Below are 26,290 nucleotides of genomic sequence, written 5' to 3' on the forward strand. Positions count from 1 at the left end.
GGGAAAAGGACAAAAACCCTGCCAGTACTATTTTCATTGAAATGAAATTTGGTGGACTGATTATTTAGTGATGTAATGTTTTGGCAATTTGGTCTTGGTGGAATTACATAGGCCAAAATGAGTTCTCTGCAAAATGAAGTGCATCCATGTGAACAGTATTCTCTGTGTGTTGCATCAACACAAAAGCTTCTGGGTGTGTGTTATTCACAAGCATTTGATGTGTGCCACCCAGTACACTTACCATTGCCCACTTACTTCTACTTAAGAGCTGCTTACATCAGCCACCATGCACTCACCTGTATACTCTCCTCAAACCTATCAGCCATATGCCACATGCAATAACTGTTATACAGACCTGTTACTTATGTTCAGCTATACCTGGGATATGACACAGTCAATGTCTTACCACTGTGCCAAACCCCTTGTAGGAAAGGACAGCAGACCAACATCCTCCTGACACACAGACACCTAGAACACAAACAGAATACATTATGGAGACCACATTCAGTCAGTGTTAATAACAGCAATAATGAACCATGGCTGGACAGTTACAAATCCCTGATGTGTAAGCATTAAACATTCCAGCTGACAACACTTTAAACAGCATTAAATTGCTAAACTTTAGTACATTCACCCTGTGCATCAGACCCATATTAGCATGCCTCTGCATCGATGGCATGGATGACAGGGATGTGGCACAGGTATCATCATATGCACAGGTGTGGTGTGGGTTTGCCAGAGGCCTAAGCTGAGCCATTTGGTTGACATCATGTGTGTGGGTTAGGGGGTTGTTTATTAAATAGTCTGTGCAGATGTGGGGTGTGTACGTATGGAGGTGCCCTAGCTTTGATGGTGATGTGTGTGTATGGATGCACACAGTTCTGCCATGAGGCTGCCCTACAAAGGGGTATGTTGGACAGCTGTGGAATGCACATGGAAGGGTGTACAGATCACGGTGTCTGGCCATGGACATGGTGACTGGCTCTGCCAGGGGGTTTCACGAGCATCACCAGCCAGATGCCCAGATATGGTATTCTCCACTGATGATGACATGTGTCTGCTATATCAGCATCCCTGTTGAGACCAGCCAGGACCATGTGCACATCGCCTGCTGCATTGTGGTGTGGACAGCAACCCCCTGCAGTGATGCAGCTGGTACTACCAATATGGGAGCGGGAGCGAGATATTGCACTTCCACATAGACTTCCACCTGCTGGTGTTGCTGACCTACGTCCATGTGGCTGACACCCTACTCCCATCACATGCTCTTACACATACATCACATGGCCAAGGATTCCCACATCTCACCCAACCATCTATCCATGATCTCTCCAAAATAATGGTGGGCATCTGCATGATCATGGATGTAGTCACATACAGCAGGAAGAGTAGCCCTCTGGAGCCTCGGACTATCTCTGGTGTAACATTCAATATGTTCCTGTGCTTCCATGATGGCCTGAAACATGCATCTGGTGACACCTGCTGTGGCACTTCTGCCAGGGGCATGATGGTCAGCAGCCCTCCTATGAGCACCCCTGTTCATCTGCCTGGGTGGGACCTCACCGGTTATCTGGCTACGGCTGCTGTGTACAAACACACTTGCCATAGTCACCACACTTTCCTGTCCCATGCCACCATCCACCATCTGTCTCTCATCTATGGCCACTGGTGATGGTGTATGTGTGGGCATTGTGACTGTGTGTGGGGATGGAGTGGATAAAAGTGGGATGGCAGCCAATGACACAGACTCAGCTCCTGACAACCCTGCCTGTGCCTCATTATGCCTATCATCATTGTTAGAGTCTGTATGGACACTAACATAAGTTTGCCTGCAGGAGGGACCCTGGCCCACCTTGCCATGTGTGAGGGGCAGACAATAAATATAACCTAAGACCTGTACATTATGGTTTACTTAGACACACACACACACACACACACACACACACACACACACACACACACACACACACACACACACACACACACACACACACACTTACAGGTGAGGTGGCACAAAGATATTACACAGACCTCTCATTACCCAGCAGTTGACATGCATGACATGTGGCATTTAACAGTATCCACTGCAGCCATTCTTAATCCTTGTTACCAACAATATAAATCTCTGTGATGCATGAGTTTTGTTAGTAGGTGATGCCCCTTCCTTTGAAACACACTGCACCCATGCACACATTATTGCTGTGCACTTGTACAGCACAGTGGCATGTGCTGTGCATCATACCTCACAGGTGTACCGAATGTGTAGATGTCTGGCAGTTATGTTTGCTCTCTTGCTCACAGCCCTTATGTCTTTGTCTGACACTTATATGGGATTATATGAGGACTGATGTCAATAATTAATACCTGACCTCTGATTTCCAGATCTCATCATCAGTACTGCATGTATGTGCAATAAAATCTGGTTACACCGACAACCTTCAAAGCTTAATGTGGATATGAGGAGTTGACACACCCCTGTTGACATGCCAGCCTCTTCCATGATATACGATGAGGCCACACTACTGCATTTGATAACATTACACACACCTGATATGTGACATATAACCTGTGCAATCCAATGCAGTATCAAACAAATGTGTTAGTCATGGAGATTCTGAATGAGATGCATACAATATGTGGGTTGCATAAATGTGCACATCCTTAAAATAATGGTTTGTTGAAGTACCTGTTAAGTGAACTGCAGCAGCCACTTTTCCTGGAAGGGGTATACTAGTATGGCCCATCTTTACTTGGCATTATTTGGTCTGTCTGCCATACAAAGGTCCCCCAACTCTGCCAGATTGCAAGGTCAGCTCAAGTGCACAGCCCTTGGAGGTCACACAGTGGCTTCACTATTGCTGTAGAGTCTGGGTTATGTCTGGCACAATGACTAACCTTGAATGTGTTCAGATCCAACCATTCTTAGCTAGCTTTGGATGTATGCTTCAATTCACTGTTGTGTTTGAAGCTGACAACCCTCCCCATCCTCAGCCTTATTGCAGATGCTTGACAACTGTGGGCCACACATGAGTGTTATTTTGCAGTGTTCCAAATTCCCCCCACCATGTCTACAGGCCTTGTTCCAGCTAATGGACAGCAACTCTAAAGCTGTACAGTGGCACCAGCAAGCTAAAAGTTGGCGATGGTCACCCTGAGGTGAATTGAGGTGTTGCTTGTGCACCACACATATCTTTATGAGGGTCTATATTACATATTCAAAGTTTCAAAACTTCGAATCCCATATGTCTGACAACATGTGATTGAAGTTTGACACTTTGAATATATAATAAAACATAAAAAAAATAAATAAAACTTACCTTAATGCTCCAAGCAGGGGGCAAGCCCCCCTCCACCCCCACACCCCCTACTTAAATATACCAACTCTGAGATCGCACTTCAGTGCAGAAAAGGGAAATTCTCCCATTCTGCACTGTACAGCGCCATTACATTTAGCCTTCAAACTTTTCAAAGTTCAATCATATGGTGTTGACCATATGACATTCGAACTTTGAAAAATCCGATCATGTAATAGGAACCCTCTTTATGAATACTGTCTGTAGGTTTGAGCCTTGGTCCCATAACACCATTACACATTACAGCACATGCCTTTGGGAGACTTGATGTTATGCTTTTGTGGGACAAATTTACTAATTACCATAACCCATAGGCCACACTTATGCAGAATCCAGGCAATTGTAGACACAGGTACTACACAGGCAGTGCTTGGTAGACATTCCTGCAACTCCCTCAGTGTTGCTGTATGTCTCTGGGCAGCCTCCCTGACCAGTTTGCAACATGTTTTATCATTTGTTTTGGATGGGCATGTTTCTTTTCTACATCACTGTTGTCCCATATTTAATACACCTCTAGATCACTGTCTGCCCTTTTTGCCATGGTATATGCAATGGGGAGGTAAGGTTATTTTTCCTTCTCCTGACAGCTACCTTCCGGATATGGGATCCATTTCATGCTTTGTAAGATGTATGCAAGCCATGGCTGACTCTGTTGCAGGCAACTGGGCAAATGTCATGAGCATATTTCTTGGGCAACAGACCATTACTTGGTGTGACATTGAGGCCCTGTACTTGATGGCAGGTGTGTACTCAAGAAGAGTGAATGCTGTCAGTACATCTCAAGCTGCCTCCACTATATGTTATTTGGAGTGTGTGTACACATATGCTTCCATTGTTTTGTAAGGTTTGTATAACCCATATTTGTTGTACTAACATACCACATATGTTTTTTATATATATATATATATATATATATATATATATATATATATATATATATATATACACACATATATTAATACCTAACATATTCCACATTCATTGCTCATATTAGGATCACATTACAGGTTGTAAAATGTGTGGAATGTGTTATTGTGATCTGCCATCATAATAGTGGTGTATACACTATTGTATCCACTGTATAAGGGTAATGTTTCATACATTTCCCTACTGTAGGCCATTTGTCCCACCATTTTGTTTATCTCTGTCCACACATCTTGCACTGACAGGTTGTGAGGTATACTGCAGAAATCTTACATACCCTTCAGATATGCCACCATGGTGACCACTGTGATGCAGTGCAGTTAACACCAACAAAACTTAACATGTACAGCATGCATTATGGGTAGGTGTGTTAAATGTGTGCATGGCAGATATCATGGCCTTAACTTAGCTGGTGTATTGGTAAACTTGAATAAAACAACTCCATGCTTACCAGCTACAGGCTGCTGTCCCAGTTGTATACCAGAGGGACCTAAATAGTTGTGGGAAAGAAGTAATGTCAGTAGCCACTCTTGTGGCATTGGTACAGGGTGGAAGCAGCATTTTCAGCACATCAACAGTACAAACCCCAATACTAAGGATTATGCAGGTCATCAACATAGATGTGCACATCTGTGCATTACTAAACTCCAGCAGAAGACTGTATTATCTGACTTATGTATGTAGATACTATACAGATAAAAATGGATAAACAGTGTTTTAGTAATGTGCACTGGGGTCTTACCTGCATGCTCCTCATCCATTGTGTGGATGGCACCCACCTCCATGATCCTGACTTTGGCTTTATGGCTTGTCTGATGGACAGGTGCCCCAAGTCTGGTGAGGAGTTCCTCAGCGTGTGTCAGTGGGGGCTGTATGGCTTGACCCCAATCTGTGGCTAGCCAGTCCTTTGCAATGGCAGCAGCCCACTGACAGGTGTGGCAGATGAGGTCAACGCAACGATGCCGCACCTGCTCATAATTTCAGCTGCGCAGACTGACATCATTTACCCTGTGGATGAACTCATTCCACAGGGTGGTTCTCTCCTGCATATCCTGGGCTCTGTGGCTGAATAACATCGCATAATGCTGTATTCCATATTGTATTATCGTGTTATTCTCTGTGTTGCTGAATGCTGGCAGACTCAGATGTTGCATATTACCTGGAAGACATAAACAGGAAAAAAGGTCACAGGACCTCATACAGTTGTCCACTTGCACATCAACAGTGGATATTACTTGCAAATAATCCAGACTATACCACGACACTGTATTCTATCATGGCTTTGGCATCTTGCATTAGACTCCTGGCCCTGACCTGTCTAGTTCCCACAGTGTTGGACACTTAATTGCATAATCCTCTATTCTCCACTCATTTCTCTGTAGTGGGATGACAGTGACCATCTTCCATGTGGATGGTGTGTGGATGGTGGCAAGTCTGTGTTTGACTGTAGTGTGTGATGGAGCTGTGAGCACATGCCTGAGTTCATGTAGGAAGCAGCCTGTGATGTTCTTATGCCCCATGGAGACCTGCTGTTGTTGCCACCAGTAGGCATTATGTACATGCTCATCATTGATGAGGGCAGGAGTGTGGATGATGTGCATATCGCCCTGGACAAATGGTGTGGGCAGGATGGCACTGTTCCCACCTAAGCTGTCTGATACAGGTTGCCTCTATCCATGGCATGTGTGTATGAGGTGTGCTTTACCCCCAGTACAGGTTGAATTGTGTTACTGCCTCTGAGACTGACTACATATCTGGAGACATTGTGGCAATTGGCCTTGGTGGTGTGGATATGTCTGATTTATAGTTATTGTCAGCCTTACAGTCACCTGTGAACCTACATGCTTGTTCAGATAGATGTGGATTTGCTTCCAAGTTGTGGCCTGCTCCTATGTGTCCCTGTACAGCCACTATAGCAACCTATTACGTGCTTTGTGCATTTCTGCTGCCCACCAAGGGGGGATTACTCTATCCTTGGTGGAGGCTGGTTTAGCAGGTCAGGTACTTCTGATTCCTTATAGCTAGAGTGGATATAAAGTGTGCACACCCCTGTTACAATGCCTGGTATTTGTGCAATTGAAACATGACCCCATAAAAACTAATTTCAAAACAACTGTAATGTGACCTATAGCCTGCTCAATTCAGTTGAAAACATAACAATCTGTTCTGTGAAAACATATGGGAAATAATACTCAGTACAGTAAGACAGTTGGATGTGTGCATGCACCCTTAAACTGATATGTTGTGTAAACACCTGCTGAGATGATTACAGCATCCATTTGTCTTGGTATGTACTCTAACATCATGACACATCTTCACTTGGCAATGGTTGCTCACCTTCCTCGAAACAGCTTTGTTTCTTTTTCAATAGAATTGTAGAGGTTATGGGTCACATTTGAGGTGAGAAACATTTTGAAATGATTTTCTGTGGTCTCATTGGCATACAGCACACAAACCTGGCATTCCAACAGGGGTGTGTACACTTTGGATAGCCAGTGTATATGGGTGTTGATATAGCTGTTAGTGCTAGGCATGGACACTGGCTCATAACACAGCTGTACACTTCTCTGATAACTACCTGATAGTCATGCCTACTGTAGTGCCCCTACCAGTGTCATGGCAATGCAACAACCAGTAGCTGTACACATTTATTTCTGTTGTATGCAGTGACACTGATATTACACACATGTTCAACATGCACAACCTATATTCTGGAATGGTTCTAACCCATGTTATTACTTTTGTGCCTTTCAGCTGAACATACATATGCATACATGTGCTCAGGGGATACCTGCTATGCATTTGTGTTCTATGTCAGTATGGCACACTGTATATACAGTCTTGCAACTTAATCATACTTCTCAACCTGTTATACCAGGACTTCTGGACAATGGTCCACATCAATGGGTGACAACACTAAAATCAATATTGATAATGTATTAATATAGCTGACATAACACAAGTATATGTGTATGTGACTACAGATATCAGTCATAACTGTGACTACTGTCCAGCAGAACACTGGATAGTTGAATGTTATTAATTCAATATAATATATGCAGTTTAGCACACACATCTTCAACAGTACTTTACTATGCACATGCTCTATGGGTATCTTAGATTTACAATACAAACATGTACAATACTCATATTCACAGGTAACATATAGATATGGACATCTCATTTACTGGCCTACCAGTGGCACAGTCACAACTGTTTGACAGACACTCTGATAGTTGTCATATGTGAGCTGTCTTTTCCCAGAGTGAGTCAGGCTCCTCAGCTGTGATCCTACCTCTCCACCTCTTAGAGCATCACATCTGGACAAAACCTAAACTTATGGTGGGATAAATAGGGACAGATCTTAAATATGCCTGTTACAAACCTATGAAGTTTGTAGCATAATGCATTTTGCATTACCATCACTGTTCTGAAGGATGTGGAGTATGAAACTCAAGTGTTTGTCATTACTGCATGACTTCCATCCTCAGCTATTTGCCTGAAAAATATAGATGTTAGGAGGAACAGACCAGACACTATGATGGGTAAATCTTGATATTCTGTGAAGATCTGTACAGTTGACAGGTATGGCCCACTGCAGACAGAGCAAGATGCTATGTCCATAGCAGCTGTTCAGCAGGACATCATTATAGCAAGTCTTGTTGGCACATATAGTTCTTTCAAAATCATCTATCCCATTATTGCAGACCAAGTACTACATTCAATTACATGCTTACATGTTTCAAATACCTATTTTTTATTTGTATGCTCTCTTCCATGTTCTGGTTTAGGTTTATGTCTTTTTTGTTTTGTTTGTTTTTTTTCCTCTCTCTCTCTCTCTCTCTCCTTGCACTATAGGGATGGAGCATGTATTTTGTAGGTGATGCTCTTGAGCAGGTGATGGTCTCTGCACCAGTTGATGTTCCCCACTTGCTAATTGCATGCAGATCAACTGTATAGTTTTTCCAATAGCCAATGTCATAACAACCCACTACTATAATTGCCTACTTCATGTGGGCATTGTCCCTTTACCTTGCCTGTATGGAATACATCATTCATGTGTGGGGGCAGCAGTGTTACAGACAGCAGGTAGGAATACCTCTTAAAACAAGACTTGTGGATACAGGTCAACTACATGTTTGCATGAGGTTCCAGACTTAGGGATAGAGTGTGAGTATTGCTGTTATATGCTTTGAATACTGCTAGTTTTACAGAGTTTGTGTGTACATGCTAGTTTTGCATTGATGGCAGTCTGTCTGCATAGCTCTCAACTGTGGGGCTATCCACATAATGGCCAGAGGTTTGGCTGCTATGTTTTGTCTGTTCCCCAGACAGGTGTTGTCCTTGACAAATCAGTGGCATTCTGTCTGTTGATTGCTATCAGTAGTACATGGCAACACCATTTATGTTTCTGACATCATATTCCTCAGAAAGGGTATGTTGCAACCAATCCTGTACACCAGAAACTTTCACAGTCTATAACAGCAATATTTCAAATATGGCCCTGTGTTTTGGCCTCTGTCCTCCACTTATATACCAGGCTTTGTCCAGATGTCATGCAGTAAGATGTTGATAGGTATGGGCTATCTTTATTTAGTGCTGACATTCATGCTATCATCCCAGTGATGTGGACTTCCACACATGTTGTGGGGTAGGGGCCATAAATATGAGGGCTATGGCTGGACATGTGTGACCCTGTACAGTCAAGTGGTCAGTGCATAGAGAGCACTGTTATATGCCCTTGTAAGACATTTTATGGGCTAGGGGTATTACATGATTTTAACCTAGGCTGTTAGAACATGTGAGGGGATATTGCTAATAAGAAACATGAAGGTATATGGCTGTACATTTTCATACATTTCACCATGGGGACAGTGGCAGGTAAGAGTTTACTGTTCTGCACACAGTTCTGTTTGTCAGTGTGATAGTACAGTTTGAAGTGAAGCATTGTTATGTAAACGATCCATTTACATTGTAACATTTGATAACTTTCCCCCTGGGGGTTAACTGTGGAGTATAATTGGAGGCTGTTGAACTAAATCTGTAATTAAGTGTTGATTGATTCTTGTATTCAAGGCAAGTGTGTTTTTTACTGTTGTACTACTTAAAGGCTTTGGCCAAGACAGCAGAATATCTTATTTTTTTGTGGATTACTTTGGGTTACCACCTGTACCTCTTTGCGAGGGACAAACCCTCTTTGTGCAGTTATGTCCTGCTGATAAAATCCGATGAATGCCAAATGTCCTGAGATGGTAAGACCAATAATGTATCATATGTTTTCTTTGATAGTTGCATAAACCAGTAATTTTGGATTTCAATCACCTAAATGCTATAAGAAATGGCATAAACAACTTAAATAGTACACAAATAAACATTTTTATTTATGCAAAAACTGTGGTGTTATGTCCTTTGCATTAAATGTGGGTATATGTTTTAATGCAATAATTCTCATTTCCAGAAAAGAATCAGACTATGGCCATTTGAAAAGGTGGCAACTCTAGGATTACTGGCTGTTTGATTTTCTGTGCTCTCTCTCTCTCTCTGTGTATGTATATATATATATATATATATATATATATATATATATATATATATATATATATATATATATATACATATATATGTGTGTGTGTGTGTGTGTGTGTTTGTATCATTTGAATGTTTAGTGCTTTCACATTGTACATTCCCTATGGTGAACTGACTGTTCTGCATGATATGTTAGAGAAATCATCCCAACCTCTTACAGCTCCGATGGCTTAGTGGTTAACTCACTGTGAGTATCATGTACAGGGTTCAAAACTGGCAAATGCTGGTTATTTTGTTGCTGGGCAGAAGTAAGCAGAGTGATTAAGGCACTTTACTTTAAAGTGGCTTTAAGTGTGTTTGCATGGCTCTAAGCGGAGCTAAAACACGGTTAAACCTATAGCACTTACACTGTGTACGCTTTGCTTAGCAATGCTTACCAATGCACAAACACACTTAGCATTTATATTTAAGCAAGTCATACAACAGCTAACCACAGTTGTGCATTGCTAACCATTGCTCACTTTTCCTTTTTAGTAGATATCACACTAATGACAAATGTATTTTGCATGGTTGAGGTGGTGTAGTGGTATGTTCTCTGATTGTAATATACATGGTCCTGAGTTCAAATCCTAGAACTGCTAGCTTTTTCATTAATGTTAAATGAGCAGACTGAATGATATGTTTGAAAAAACAAGTGCAGTTTATACAGCTCTGATGGCGAAGTGGTATTGTCGCTGACTATAGTGTACAGGGTCCTTTGTTTAAGACTGGCGTAGCTTTTTCATTAGAGTTAAATGACCAAACTGCATGATAAGTTTGAGAAAGCAAGAGCAATTCTTAGATCTTAGGTGGTGCAGTTGTATGTTTACTGACTCTATGGCAAAGGGTCCTACATCCAAGACTTGGCAGGGCAGACTACTTTGTAGCTGGGCAGAACAATGGACTTTTAAGCAGTTGTTAGTGGGTTTGTGCAGCAGTAAGCAATGCTAACTTCAGGTTAACTATGCCTGCACACAGTTAACCTTAAAAAGTGCTTAATCTGTGTAGGCATCGCTTAGCACTGTGCAAACAGGCTTACTCTCACTTACCCCCATGCTAATGTCTTTAAAAGAAAAGAAAAAAGGGGTGATAGGAAAGTGGTGAAAAAGAGGGCACAAAGAGGGTAAAACAATATGAAAGATAGCTAGGGATGTGCAGAATGGATGTAGGCAAGGTCCATAGCTGTCCATTTCTTCTACAGCAACAGCTGTACATATATACTGAATTTGGATGTACATTTGGACACTCAAACCCATGAGGGAGAGAGGGGTGAGGACAACAGTAATGTGTTGTGAAGTCAGTTAGACAAGATTACGTGTCCATTGGACACATATGCAAAATGGACAGTTATATATGGGGCAAAAGTTTTTTGGGGGAACAGATTGCCCCTTTTCTTTTAAGGTGAGAGTGGGATGTTGTGGAAAGATAGTAGGTATATAAGAGGAGGTAAGTTGGGTAGGAAGACAGACAAGTCAGACAAGACAGCATACAGGGGCGGTATATGACACATGTGGTGGGTAAACACCTTGGACGGGTAGGGGTATTTGGTAATTGGAAGCCCACAAGCCCCCAAGTGGATACAGTGGGACTGAGTTCCCCACCCATGGGCATTCACCACTGCACCTTCATAGTCCCCAAGGTGTCTGTGCTGGGGGCTGAGCAGGAGGGGCAGGCTAACCCTCTAATTGCTCCACATGACCCTCACACTGGCATAAAAGATCTCCAAATTCATGTGGAGCTCGTTACACACCAGACCCCAAACCTGGCTTCGAGTGATAGGATCCTGTCCGTGCCCACACCTGGGGGGGCGAGTCCCATCCCCTGAGGCAGTTCCACCTGAAGGTGGTGCCAGACCAGCAGATGAGGAGATCTCGGGGTGAGTCCAAGATGTGCTGCAGTCCAGTGCCATGGCCAGATCTGGCTGGAGAGGAGGATCCGCTGGGATCAGCCTTCCCTGATGTGCTATGGTGTTGCAGCTTTAGAACATATGTTGGTTAGTAATGGTAAGCACATTCCAGGATTAGTTATAACAGCATGCATGAGTATTCACATTAACCCAAAACAACAGATTTGGAACATTTGCATAGCAAACAGAACACATGTATATATGGAACCACAGTGGGTATTACACCGGCATGCAGGTTATGTTGATAGCAACAGGCCACCAATGATAGTACATGAACAGGGAACATTAATTGGAATACATTTCAACATTTGAGAACAACAGGGCACATGTCCCAACAGTAGGTTTGGTAGAAAACATACCCATTCATTTATTTGTTTATTTTCTTTATTTATTTATTTTATATTTGTTGACCGTGTTTTTCCAACTGGGCTACAAATGTCCATTTTCAGAGGGGGCCCGAGTAGAAAAGCTCCAACAGAAAATAGAAATTTTACCTATTGAATATATATATATATATATATATATATATATATATATATATATATATATATATATATATATATATATAAATACATTCATCAGTACCACAGATTACTGCATTACAGTGCCACACATTACATTCATCAGTACCATACATTATTGCATTACAGTGTCATACATTAAACTGTGGCAAGTGAAATACATAGAAATGCATTCATCAGAGGGATAAATTCATAATTACATATTATATACATACTAGTGCAATAGTTACATAGCTGAAATATTTTACTAGTTATGTTTGTACAGTAATGTACCAAGAGGAGAAGATAAAGTAGTATGTTTGTTTATTAAAGGGAAGGAAGAGAGAAGAGAAGTAGAAGGTTATAGGGGAGTGTTTATGGGGGATAATTACATTGGCAAGTCCATTTTTCATGAAGGTATTTTTTTGTAGCAGTTTGAATTGATTGGGATGTTCAAGGGATCTTATATCTAGTGGTAGGCTATTCCAGGCCTTGGAAGGGTTAAAGCTATAAACTAGGTGACCCATTTTGGTCCTTGGTTTGTAGATTTTTAGTAGGCCTTGTTCAGAACTGCAGAGTAATCTAGTGGGTAGGTAATGAGAGATTAGAGATGAGATAGTTGGACAGAAAGAGGTTTGTAGAGAATGGAATGAATAATCTGAAACTGGTTATACCAAAGCAGGTTAGGTAATTCTAGCCAATTTAGTTCTTTTAGTAAGAGACAGTGATGGGAATTGTAAGAATTTTGGGCAGTAAACTGATAATCCTGTTATAAGTTGTTTCTAACTTGTTTAGTAGTCCAGTGTTGAGGCTGGTGGGAATGTGGGTGCTATAAAGTAAAGTGGGTAAGAGGTAGGCATTTGAAAGGCTTAGTTTTGCTGTTTTGGTAAGATATTTTTTGTTTCTATAGAGGAGACCTAGCTTGAGATGTGTTTTTCTGGATACAATTATTGACGTGTAAATCAAAGGTTAGTCTATCATCAATAGTAACACCTAAGAGTTTTGTACTGGTGTCCACTGTATTTGAGTATTATTTTGTGACAGTATGGAGAAGTAAGACTTTGTGTGGTTAAGGTTTTTTAGGGAGAAAGAGTAGTGATTTGTTTTTTTTTAGATTAAGGATAAGTTGGTTTTCAGATAGTCAGTTTTCTACACAGTTAAAAAAGGACTGTGTGTCTGATTTTAGTTGAGTTGGTGATTCAGCAACAGTGATAAGTGTGGAATCATCTGCATATTGTATCAGTGAGGATCCAGGACAGGAAGAGTAGAGAAGGTTGGTAAAGATGTTAAAAAGAAGTGGCTTAAGGATGGAGCCTTATGTATGCTGTCTTGTCTGACTTGCCTGTCTTCCAACCCAACTTACCTCCTCATATATACCTACTATCTTTCCCCAACATCCCACTCTCACCTTAAAAGAAAAGGGGCAATCTGTTCCCCCCCAAAAACTTTTGCCCCATACATAACTGTCCATTTTGCACACGTGTCCAGTGGACACATGTAAATCTTGTGTAACTGGCTTCACAACACATTATTGTTGTCCTCACCCCTCTCTCTCAGGGGTTTGAGTGTCCAAATGTACATCCAAATTCAGAATATATGTACAGCTGTTGCTGTAGAAGAAATGGAGAGCTATGGCCACCATTACATTGCCATATGACAATTATGGAGTGCAGGGGGAGTGTGTATAGTGAGAGCACTGCTCTCAGACACACACCCCTGCACTCATACTCAGCTCCGTGTCTGTGTAAGAGCTGAACAGCTTGCCTTCATTAATATTCAAAGTGCGCTGTTGCTCTACATGGATACGGACCCTTCCATGCAAGAATAGCTTATTCTTGCATGGAAGCTTTGTGAATCTGGGGGATGACCTATATAATAAACACAGGGTGGATTTGCTACTTGTTCTCCAATATTCTAAGATGAATAACTGACTGTTTTTTTCTTTAGATATAAAGCATACATATAAGCTAGGCTAATTAGAACTTTGAATGGAAAAGACAAAGTAATTTAACTATTTATTTCAGAGAATTGTCAGTTATTAATTCTACAAATATCAATTAATTTAAAATGAGTTTACACTTATTCTTTGGTAAACAATTGTGTCATCTTGGGGCTATAGCTTAGCATTATGCACTGTTTTCTTTTGCTGGCAGATGATATATGATATGAATTGATGCTAGTCACTGAGATGCAAGTAAGTTTGGTCACAAATACCCTGGAAAGTATAACGTGACAACAAAAAATGTTCTTGTCTAAGCTGTTTGTGAGAGTAGATAGAGAAGTGATATTATTTTATCAATGAGTATAGTGGTCTGAAGATGAAAGTAAATGCATAAGCATAATGTAGCTTCTTTGTTTCAGTTATTTTTCTGTCAGTCTGACTTTGCTGTTGATTCTGCATATAGGGCAGGATTCACGGAGGCTTGCACGGAGTGTAAGAGACGTGCAACACTCCATGCAAGCCTCGCGATCCAGGAACAGCCCTAAGCTCCGTGTAAGAGACCAGCTAAAACGTCTCTTACACGGACTGGGCGTGGACATGCTAAATACCTCACTTGCATCCGAAAGGTATGCAAATGAGGTATATTAGTGATCCACGAAGCAGAAACCAGTCCGTGTAGGAGACGTTTTAGCTGCAGAAATGTACTCAGTTGACAACTGAGTACATTTCTGCAAATTCCACAACGGAGCCATGTCAGCTCCAAAAAAAGGTTGCATATGACTCAGACAGCATGCCAATGGCCAAATATGTGGCCATTGGCAATATAACCCGATGCCAAAATAATAAAATTATAATTTTTTTTTTCGGCGATCGATGTTTAAACCCAGCGCAGCCCCGCGCAAGTGTGCTGCGCTGTATAAAAACATAAAAAAGAAGGTTATAAACCCACAAATGTGGGTTTCATGCAATACATGGAATGATAATGCAGGGACCAGCAGACCAAAAACAACATGGCCACCGTGTAGTGGTTGCTAAGGGGGGAAGCTGAGTCTAAGACATGTAACTATGCATTAGTAGGCAATCTCATGTAAATGAGGGTACGGATACTGAATCTCACAGTCACATAGCAAATGAGCACAGTCTGAGTAGTGTAAGAGATACATAAGGGGGAGGAATAGAGTAGGAGATAGGTGACATCACAGGGGGGAATGGTAGAAAAAAATGCAGTTCATTGGAGGCCAGTGTAACATGACATATGACAGGCACAGATCATGGAAAGAGGTGTGCCACTAGATAAGTCATGGAAAGTCAAGAAATGGAAGGTGTACACTGTTACTTACACAAAAGTTTCTTGCTGTGCGTGCATGCGCACGTGTGCGCATCATGAATTGCGAGTAGGACAGTGCGTGCGTGTAAGGCAGTCTGAGCATGTGGGAGCGTGTTGGGAGATGTTTAACACTGTTTGCGCGGGTGTGCGCGCGTGTAGGGCAGGCTGAGTATGTTGGAGGCTGTTGGCAGATGTGTAACAGTGTTTGCGCGTGTGTACATGCGTTTTAACCCAAATAAGTAGATTCTGAACTGTGTAAGCACGTGTGCGCGCGTGTAAGCCACTGTGAGCGTGTTTCTGATGGTATGCACGTTGCTCCCCCCAGAGGAAACAGAGAGGAAAAAGGAAGCAACAGAATTAATAGGAAGTTAGCAGGGATAACTGCTGAAGCTAGCAGGTGAAAACAATTAGAAGCAGGCAATTACACAGGCAGAATAGTAGTCCAGCCCAGCACTTAAAACTCTGCAAACAGTAGTGCAGGATGTTTCCCTTAAGAGACACTGCAAGACAGGAGTAAGCTAATAGAAGTGAAAACTGAAAAAGCTTCACTCAGGGCAGAAATGTTAGGGGCTGCCATAGCTGTCATAATGAGACATAGGCGACTTGCTGAGGGTGGTGACAATGCAGATGGTGCCAGACAACCCACAGTGAGGAGACGGAGAAGAATGTACAGGCCCAGGGTCACCTACCACGGGTTACATGAGCTGGAGATAGTAGAGCGCTATAGAGTGGACAGAGAGCTCCTGCAGCAAATTATTGAGCTGTGCAGGCCACGCCTCACACACAGAACCAACAGAGGGGAACCCATCCCAGTGGAAACCAAGGTATGTGTTGGCCTAAGAATACTAGCAACAGGTACATTCCAGAGACCAACTGGCGATATGATGGGGATATCACAGGCATCAGCCTCCAGGGTACTGCACCAGTTCCTGGATGCCATGTCAGCACATGTCGGTGATCATGTATATTTCCCCAATGCCCATGAGGTATTGGTTAGCAATATGCATCTCTTCCATCAAATAGCGGAATACCCTGAGGTACTGGGTGCAATAGACTGCACGCACATACGCATCAAAGCACCAGCCGGTGAGTGGGGTAGGGCCTACATTAACCGCAAGGGCTTCCCCTCCATCAACTGCCAGGTCATGCGTGATGCCCAGGGCATAATAATTAATGTGTGTGCTGGCTGCCCTCGGAGTTACCACGATTCCCACATCTGGCATTTGATGCAGCTGTACCAGACATTTGCCAAAGGGGACATCCCACATGGACACCTAGTGGGGGATGCAGGTTATGCACTGGAGCCGTGGCTCATGACACCCATCAGAAACGCACACACACCTGAACAGGAACGCCATAATGAGGCACACGCACAAACACGTAATGTAATAGAGCGTGTGTTTGGGCTGCTCAAGTCATGGTTCCGGTGTCTGGACACATCTGGTGGAGCCTTGCAGTACACACCAACTACATGCACCCAAATGGTCATGGTATGTGCTATGCTACATAATATGATCTTGCAAAAACAGCTGCAGCAGGACCAGCATAGGGCCAGCCCAAACAGCCCCCCACCAATGACAAGGCCATCACAGGCAGAGCGTGACTCGGAGGAGGAACAACCTGAGCCTGCCCCAGTAGGCAGAAGGAGGCGTGCCCAGTATGCCCTGGCCTTGGCAAAGAGGCAACACATAGTACATACACTGGCTCAGTAGGAACCCTGGGAATGATACCCCCTCTGACTCACTCAAATAATAACATGGATGCCTAAAATGACATGACCTGCTCAAAAACATGTACAGGGAAGTGTAATATGCGCATCCGACAGGGGCAGCCCTGCAGCACCACCTGAGGCATGAATGCTATGTGTTAAGTAATGTAACACCATGTACTATATGCACACCTGAGCATCCTGACTAACATCCACCCTCACCAAGCATGAAGCCACAAAATGACGATGGGATAATCAAGTGCAATAACTGGCTGAAGTAATGCAGTCAGTCAAAGGGGAGCCAATGTGTTTCAGGCTGGGAAGACATGCGGAGCTTGACATGATGCACCACCTACTAGGGGTGGCATGCACCTATCATGCCATGCCCCATGGATGCCGGCAAAGGCTGTCAGTACCCACAGCATGCCCTGAATAGGTAAGTCTCAAAACACAAACCCACCTTCATAGGTTCTACAAGGGATAGGAACCTAGATGTAATGCTACCCAATGACAGATGTATAAACAGCAAGATGTGTGAAGTGTAATTGCACACAGTATGGAGAATGTAGATACCAGTCCTGTAATAGAGAACTGGGCAAGTCTCACATCAGCACCCTAACACTACCAGGTCACACCTCATACTGTGCTGTACAGCCGCAAAACATGGAACAAGCTAGAAAAGGAGGGTGACTAGCAAGAAATGGCAAGGATAACCACACCCTCATGTTAGTACCACAACAAGAAGCAGCATGGAATAGCCATGGTCAAATACCAATGGCTAAAACTGCCTCACAGTATATAGCCTGCTGCAGACTACTGTCCTAATACCAGGAACAGCACCTGGCCTATGTCAGAATACATGAATATATCAAGCCCCCCAAACCACATTATATTGCTTAACTGAAAATACCCAGACATACACCGGTAGCATTGTACTAGCACCAACACAGTAGGAGAAAATTACCCAGATTCCATAAACCAAAATGCCCAGGAACAATGTACCACTCCCCCAAGAGGGGTAAGCATACTGGATGTGATAATCAGCAACATGTATACTGGATGGCAAGATGAGAAGTGTACCCCTTACTGGTAAGACCAGACCATAGAGTAATCACACTGGATATACACATCCTGACCCCAGTCCCTGGCCAGAATACCACAGTGAAAAACATGTGTAAAGTATAGGTTGCAGCCCTCAAAACCAATGTTGAATCCACAAAAGGCTCTGTGCAAGTGCAGAATATGGGACACACCATAGAACATGTTATACAGGCATTCCATGAACACAGCCAGGAATGCTTGGAGTATGCAATCACAAATAACAACAACACACAATGCCATACATGCAGGCATCTGGCATGCTGGCCTCCAGCCATTACCAAACCATGCAAGAGAATGTGGAAGCTACCACATGATAGAGCAAACATAAAAAGGGAAGCAATCACTGACCAGCAGTATGGCAACAACATATGTCCACACATACAATCCACTAAGTCCAGCCACAACAAGTAGAATCTGTGAATCCAGAGGCAATGTGACACCAGTACCAAGTACTCAGACAACCACAACACCCCCCAATAAATACAAATATATGTGATAGATGCATCCTTGTATCCAAAGCAGAGGTTGAGCTCCAACAACTCAGTACTGTCAAAACTAGTCAGGAGGAGAAGGTAACATCATGCACCACAAACCCAGTCCCACATAGACCTACCACAACTGTAAACCAAACACATAAACACAGACAAATATTCCCGGAGGCATTAATTACAAACACACCACACCAACAGAAGCCTCCAAAGTAGATCACAAGCAACCACAACCTTCAAACATAGCACATGCAACGAATAGTACGCAAAGCTGGTGTGCCAAACAGTCACAGGCCAGAAGGAGAAACAACATGCCTGATTCAGTCGTAATAGGTGTCTGTATAGGCAGACACACTGCTGTCCCACTCACCAGACTGAACAAGGAAAAGGGTAGAGTAAGCTGCTTGTAGTCTGCCACAAAATGTCGCATAACACAAGTACACAGGTCACCCCAAAGCAAGCAGAAATAGCATGCACTCAATGTCCATGCTGGTGTGAATTACCTGAGATGTACCTCCCTGGTCAACATCAAAAGAGACATGGATGGTCCCTCTGAGTATGTACCCCAGGGCGGGATGACACTGGCTGTGTGCAGCATCCAACCCTCACCGAGAATGATGCCATAGTACAAACACAGAATGCTCATGTTTAACAGCTGGCAGTTACAGCTGTCAGTCCAAGAGGGTCTAATGTGTGTCTGCTTGAGATGTCAAGCATGACAAGAGATGCTGCTGTTCCAGGGATGGCTGTCAGCTGTTACCCATGTGCGTCTGGATACTGGATAAGGCCTTTGCCGCCTCCATAGAGCCGTATGTAGGCCAGGCCAAAAAGACTACCCACCACCCTAGAAAACATAAGTGGTAGGAAACATAAGGGTAATGCTGACCAATGCCAGATGTGTAAACTGCAATATGCATGCCCCTGAGGCACTTCCCATTATGGAGAACATTGATGTCTGTGCAGTGACAGAAGCCTGCTGCAAGCCTAGTGATAGCACACCAGCACTACTAGGTTATACCACATATCATGTGTTATGGCCCCAACACCTGCACCAAAACATCAAAGGAGGGGGAGTATCCATATGCAGCACAGACACCCATATTGCCAGGTAACTGACAATGCACAAAGCAGGGGACACCACCCATGTGCACATAACTGTAGTCAAAACTGCTGTACAGTCTGTAGCATGTGACAGACCACACTCTCACACACAAGAACTCCACCCAGACATCCGAAGACACTGGACAGTATGAATGTCCCACCAAATACCAGATAAGGTACACACAAATTACCACATAGGTGTCAAACCATTATGTATGCAAGGACTAATCAGAGACCTAGGGACACAGGTCGACATTAATCTGTCATGTGACACCCACAATGCCAATGTGGCTATGAAGACTGTTGATACTGGACACCATATCATGAAAGGATTCACATCAACATCAACAGAGGTCACTGTGCCACTGTACTGTTCCCTTATCAGACCCATAATCTAGTACAATGACTCATATGGGATGTACCGTACGTGACACCTGCAGCGGTTCGGAAGACCTCATAGTTACCCCACCAACAGGATAAAGGGTGTGAAATATATGCCATATGCTGCCTGGCTGTAGACACCCCAGCTGACTGCAGTCACACACTGCCTACACAGAGGCATTGTATGTCTGTTGTACAAGGCCATGTCCAACACAGGAGTAATGGACATGCTACACCACAGGAAATCAAAGCCATTGGATCTGTGAGAGTCACAGATGTCAGCCTCAACACATAATGAAATAAGATGTGCTGGAGGGACAGATACATAACCCATAGGCTCCCCACACCCAGAAACAGGATCCCAGTCCATGGTAGGCAGAGCCCCTCACTGACACCCCTCAACAGGAATATTGCCAAGTGGATGGATGGCCGTACATGTATACTGGGGGTCCCCACTGTGTCACGACCAGACAGAGGCACAGTGAAGAACCTCATAAATGGCCATAATTGAACATAGCAAGGGGTGGCGAAAGACACACACACTCTGGCTAGGCTTACTAATGACCTAGGGTGTCTAGCCTAGTATGAACCCATGAACCTATGAAGATACAAAACGTACAGGACACTAAGGATAATCACAAGGCTTACCCAACTGATGGTAGGAACCATGTTGGGCATCCACAAATATGCTCCAAATCACACAGATATTACAAACAACATACCAAACACACACACATATTGCTAACATACAACCTGTCAGGTGTAGTGCAAACACCCCCCTCCGAGTGCAAAATACCTATCCCAGCAGACTGATGGTCCCCTGACATTGCAGATGCTGAGGTAACAGCCATCATCTGCAAAGCAGAACACACAGCAGCAAAGGTATGTGATAGTGTCCTGTGCTGAAGCCAACATGGACTCCAAGAATAATGGAATGCCAAATCACACTACTGCCCAATGTCAGCCTTACCACAGGATGTGTACCCAAAGAGCAGTGTACAACAACAGTGGTCCATCACAACAAAGGTGTTGCCTGAATGGATACTCCAAACTACCACCCCAGGATCCTGACAAGCTTGTTCTGCACAGCTATGGAAAGGATCAGTATGTACCGCAGACAGAAGGCTATTGTGGACCCTACACACTGTGGCTGTTGTAACTGCAGAACTGGCCCCTAAACATGTCTGACCCATTTGAAGCAGTCATTAAGGTCAGTAATGAGGGCAATGTGGTCCACACAGTGTAGCTGGACAGTGCACATGCTTCTAGACAATACTGTACAAGTTCAGTATGGATATGTTCAGCAGCTTAAATATACACCCCTATGTCAGTAGTGGGGTTGCAAACCAGACCAAGGACAGAACTGACATGGTCAGACATGCCGCATCCATGTCAGACTACAAAGCGGATATGAGTGGCATCCCACAAGGCCTGGTCTTGCCCCCCACCCCCGTTCTGTATATATGTCCCATAGGTATAGGCCAACATGGAAGGACTGCGACTGAGCATGTATGCAGAGGAGTACAAACAGCCCACCATATCCGACCCCCAGCTGACACAAGCAACCCACAAAAGGGCCACCTACAAACAGACAACTGTAGCCATAGCCATGTCAGCAAGCTAATTGCAGAACTGTGTATAGACAACCACCGTGGATATACAGTAAGTGCCCACAAATTACCACACAGGTGTTAACCCATGAGGTACCTAACATATAATGTGAGACCTGGATACAAAAGGTGATTAATATCCTGCACTGGACAAACATGTGGCTGTAGTGTTCGCAGAAACCTGTACCATATACCCACCCAAACATGAAGATTGGCAGATGTAGATAAGGGGAACTCACTGTGGCTCTGCAGCCATCCTCCATCAGCGTCACAACTGACACAATAGCCCCTGTGGGATATACCACAGCAGACACCTCCATCAACTGTAAAGTCCACAACAGTACCCCGCCAGGGGTAGCAAAGAGCATGAACAGATGCCATGTGTTGCCTGAGTAAACAAACTGCAGCCCCACACACCGCCATCCTTCCCAGATACAGGAAAGCTGTGCCTGATGTATGAAGCCATGTCCAATCTGAAATGAATGAACATGTTGCACCTTGTACAATCTGAATGGCAGTGAGCTATGCACATGAGAGACCTGAACCCCAGCACTGGCATACATAGGACAAGCTGTACAGAATGATCCATAACACAAAAGGCACCCCCACACTTCAGTAAACACCTGGTACAGGTCAGCCAGAGAGCCACATATCGACACCCCTCAAGAGGCATCCTGATGAGTGTATGGGAGATGGTAGGCTACCCTGGGTATCACTATTATGTCAGAGGTAGACGGAGGCACAGTATACCAACCATGACATATGTTATGGCAAACTGCAGTTACATTGTGTGTCGAAGGACAAACACACCCTCTGACTAGCATCAGAAATGGCCTAGGGAACATCGCTGGTGTTTGCCAATGTCCACCCATGTTGTGGAATACACTAGCAATGTTAGCCAAGCCTGGTATAGGTAGTCCATATCTGAACATATTGCAACATGGTCATATGTGCACAACTGGCCCCTACACAGTCTGTTGTGCTCGCTATGAAGATGTCAAGCAGTCATAGGACTAAAGCCCAGGATACTGTCCACCACAGTGAAAGTACCGAACCAGTACACTATACGGTACTACAGTGTTAGGTCATTATGAAAGTATGTTGAGAACTGTCTGCAAAGTATCCCATGCAATCCCTGCAGGCACAGTATAATCCCTGTTGTGGCAGACACAAAGCAGTTGGCCAGTTAGTACACAACATGACACCCAACACACAATCATAAACGTGAGATATTGTCGAAGTTCACACACATCCAAATATGTGGTGGACTTCAGAGTGCAACATATGGAAAGCTCACACTGGGCATGCTCGCACACTTTGATAAATGACGCATATATCAGACAACATGCCATGGAAAGGCTGAACTGGGCATGCTCACACAGGCCATATCTCCGTTTAGCAGTTGGCCACACATATCTGGTATTTGTACGTGTCAATCCAGGAACCAACCACAACACAGCAATCAGCCCAGTGCACACAGTAAATGACCACAGAGACATAAGTGATATAGTGAATCGCTGTCATATGCAAACATCTTCCACAGATACACAAGTTGGTCATAGCAACAGGAAATGCTATGGCAATAAAGACCTGCAAACAGTAGGACAGCACAACAAATCCTGTGCATCCGACAATTGAACATATGGGTGTAGAGGTCAATACTAGGCTTCTTGCCCCAGGGAATGACAGCTCAGTCAGAGTGTGATTGGCATCTGCATCCCCAGGATAGTAGGCTACTGTGCCACTGTAAAGTAGGTCACATAAGGCAACATGTGAGGCTAGCGAGCTGTGCCCCTGTCAAGCAGGGGCACCGTGGAGGTCTCAGGGATTGGATGTGCTAAGCCACAGCCATGTTGTCGGTGTGTGCTGTGAGAGGGTTGCTGAGGACCTCTGACAGTAGGTGTCCGTCAATAAAAGACTGAGGGGAGCTCTATCTGCATTCTCTGGACGATTCCACTGTCAACACTGTGTTGTAATGAGTATGTGTGAATGACGTGCTGTGCCAGAACTGTCCACAGATGTCTTCCCTCTGTGGGCTACAGCTCTGCAATGTATTAGGTCACTCTGTCTGTTGTACGGCGCATATATGGCTGGTGTACAGCTGACAGGTGTCTTGTTGTGGAGCAGTCATGGGTATATGTGGGATAGCATTACCAATGCAAACTGTACACATGCTCATAGAATGCAATTGTCAAGGATTATGCTGAGTGGCCAGTATAGTCCTCCAGCATGGGTCCTCTGAAGTCATCCACCCCAGTCTACACAAGTGTAGAGTCTGCTTGTGCTAAACACAGTTTGTGTGCAGTGACAACCTTGCCTGGGGGTGGAGATGAGATATGGATGTCCAGGGAAAGGTGGGTATGGTCAGATATCAACAATGGTGGTCTACCTCTGGTGTGGAACAGTGAGTACCCACGTTGCAGATGGACAGGTGCAATATGTATTCACCCATGTGGCTGTGGTGTGTGGTTCTGCCATAGCACATGTACCCACAAATTGTAGTGGCTGTAGGGTAAAGTGGTAGAGGCCTGAGTATTTCTTACACACAATATGCCTGTACCTGATGTTAACAACTGGAATGGTGTATGTGAATACCTGCATATCCTGGCACTGTTCCCAGGGAAGCTAAGTGTGTGTCCTGGATGTGGGTGTGGTGTTCTGTACTGGTTGTGTTGTGTGTTACAGGTCCTGTGGTCCCAAAGCATGGTATAGAACATAACCTGCCAGTGCGATGTGCATATTTGACCCTGACGTAGGTGGCTGCAAATGCATATATATGCTATCCCCCACCTGACAGGTAGTACTACATCTACATACCTCTGTAGAAACATAGATGTCAGAACCCTATAAATACTACAGGTGCAGAACAAATGCCCAGTAATTTGGACAGTGCACTCTGCTAATGCGTTTCTCTCAAGTGTCATAATATAGTAAGATAGGGGTTCGAATCCTGCAAATGCTCTGTGTGAGTGGGGTTTGTGGGTGTGAGAGGGAAATGTCCCTTTTGGCAACTGGGAAAACACACTACAGGATGCACATTCCTTCTAAACACTGAGGATATCAGCACCCTATAAGTACCGCAGGTGAAAGAAAACCACCCAGTAATGCAAATAGCACGCTCCGCTAATGCATCCGTCTGGAGTGTCATACCATAGTTAGGTAGGGATTTGAATCCTGTATATGCTCAGCGTGTGTGGAGAGGTTTAGTGTGTGTTCAAGACTGTTTGAAAGAAGTATAATGTATAAAAGTGAGCTAGCAAGTTAGGCAGGTGCACGGCAAGTGTGCTTAGTAGACCCAAAAAAAGAGAATAGCCAGCACCAAGGAAGATCAATATAGTTTTATTGAACACAGTAACTAGACCGGTTTCAGCCGCAAGGCTTTCTTCAGTAGTTCAGTGACTGAACTACTGAAGAAAGCCTTGCGGCTGAAACCGGTCTAGTTACTGTGTTCAATAAAACTATATTGATCTTCCTTGGTGCTGGCTATTCTCTTTTTTTGGGTCTTGAAAGAAGTATCCCTTTTGCCAACTAGGAGAATACGCTACAGGATGCACATTCCCCTTTCTAAACACAGATGATGTCAGCACCCTATAAGTACAGCAGGAGAAGGGAAGCCTCCCAGTAATGTGAATAGCGTGCTCCACTAATGCATCTGTCTCGAGTGTCATAACATAGTTAGGTAGTCGATTGAATCTTGCAAATAACATGTGTGTGTGTTTGGATGAGGGGGGTTAGTGGTTTTGCAATTATATGTGAGGGAAATGTCCCTTTTGGCAACTGGGAGAACACACTACAGGATGCACACTCTCCTTTCTAAACACAGATGATGTCAGCACCTTATAAGTAAAGCAGGAGGAGGGAAGCCTCCCAGTAATGTAAATAGCGCGCTCTGCTAATGCATCCGTCTCGAGTGTCATAACATAGTTAGGTAGTAGTTTGAATCCTGCAAGTGTGTGTGTTTGAATGAGGGGGGTTAGTGTGTGTGCAATTATGTGTGAGGAAAATGTCCCTTTTGGCAACTGGGAGAACACACTACAGGATGCACACTCCCCTATCTAAACACAGATGATGTCAGCACCCTATAAGTACAGCAGGAGAAGAAAAGCCTCCCAGTAATGCGAGTAGCGCGCTCTGCTAATGCGTTTGTCTCGAGTGTCATAACATAGTTAGGTAGTGGTTTGAATCCTGCAAGTGTGTGTGTTTGGATGAGGAGGGTTAGTGTTGGTGCAATTATGTGTGAGGGAAATGTCCCTTTTGGCAACTGGGAGAACACACTACAGGATGCACACTCCCCTTTCTAAACACAGATGATGTCAGCACCCTATAAGTAAAGCAGGAGAAGGGAACCTTCCCAATAAGGTGAATAGCATGCTCCACTAATGCG

This window comes from Protopterus annectens, chromosome 10.part0 (assembly GCF_019279795.1).
Source record: "Protopterus annectens isolate FY-2018-M chromosome 10.part0, PAN1.0, whole genome shotgun sequence".
NCBI classification, from domain to species: Eukaryota; Metazoa; Chordata; order Ceratodontiformes; family Protopteridae; genus Protopterus; species Protopterus annectens.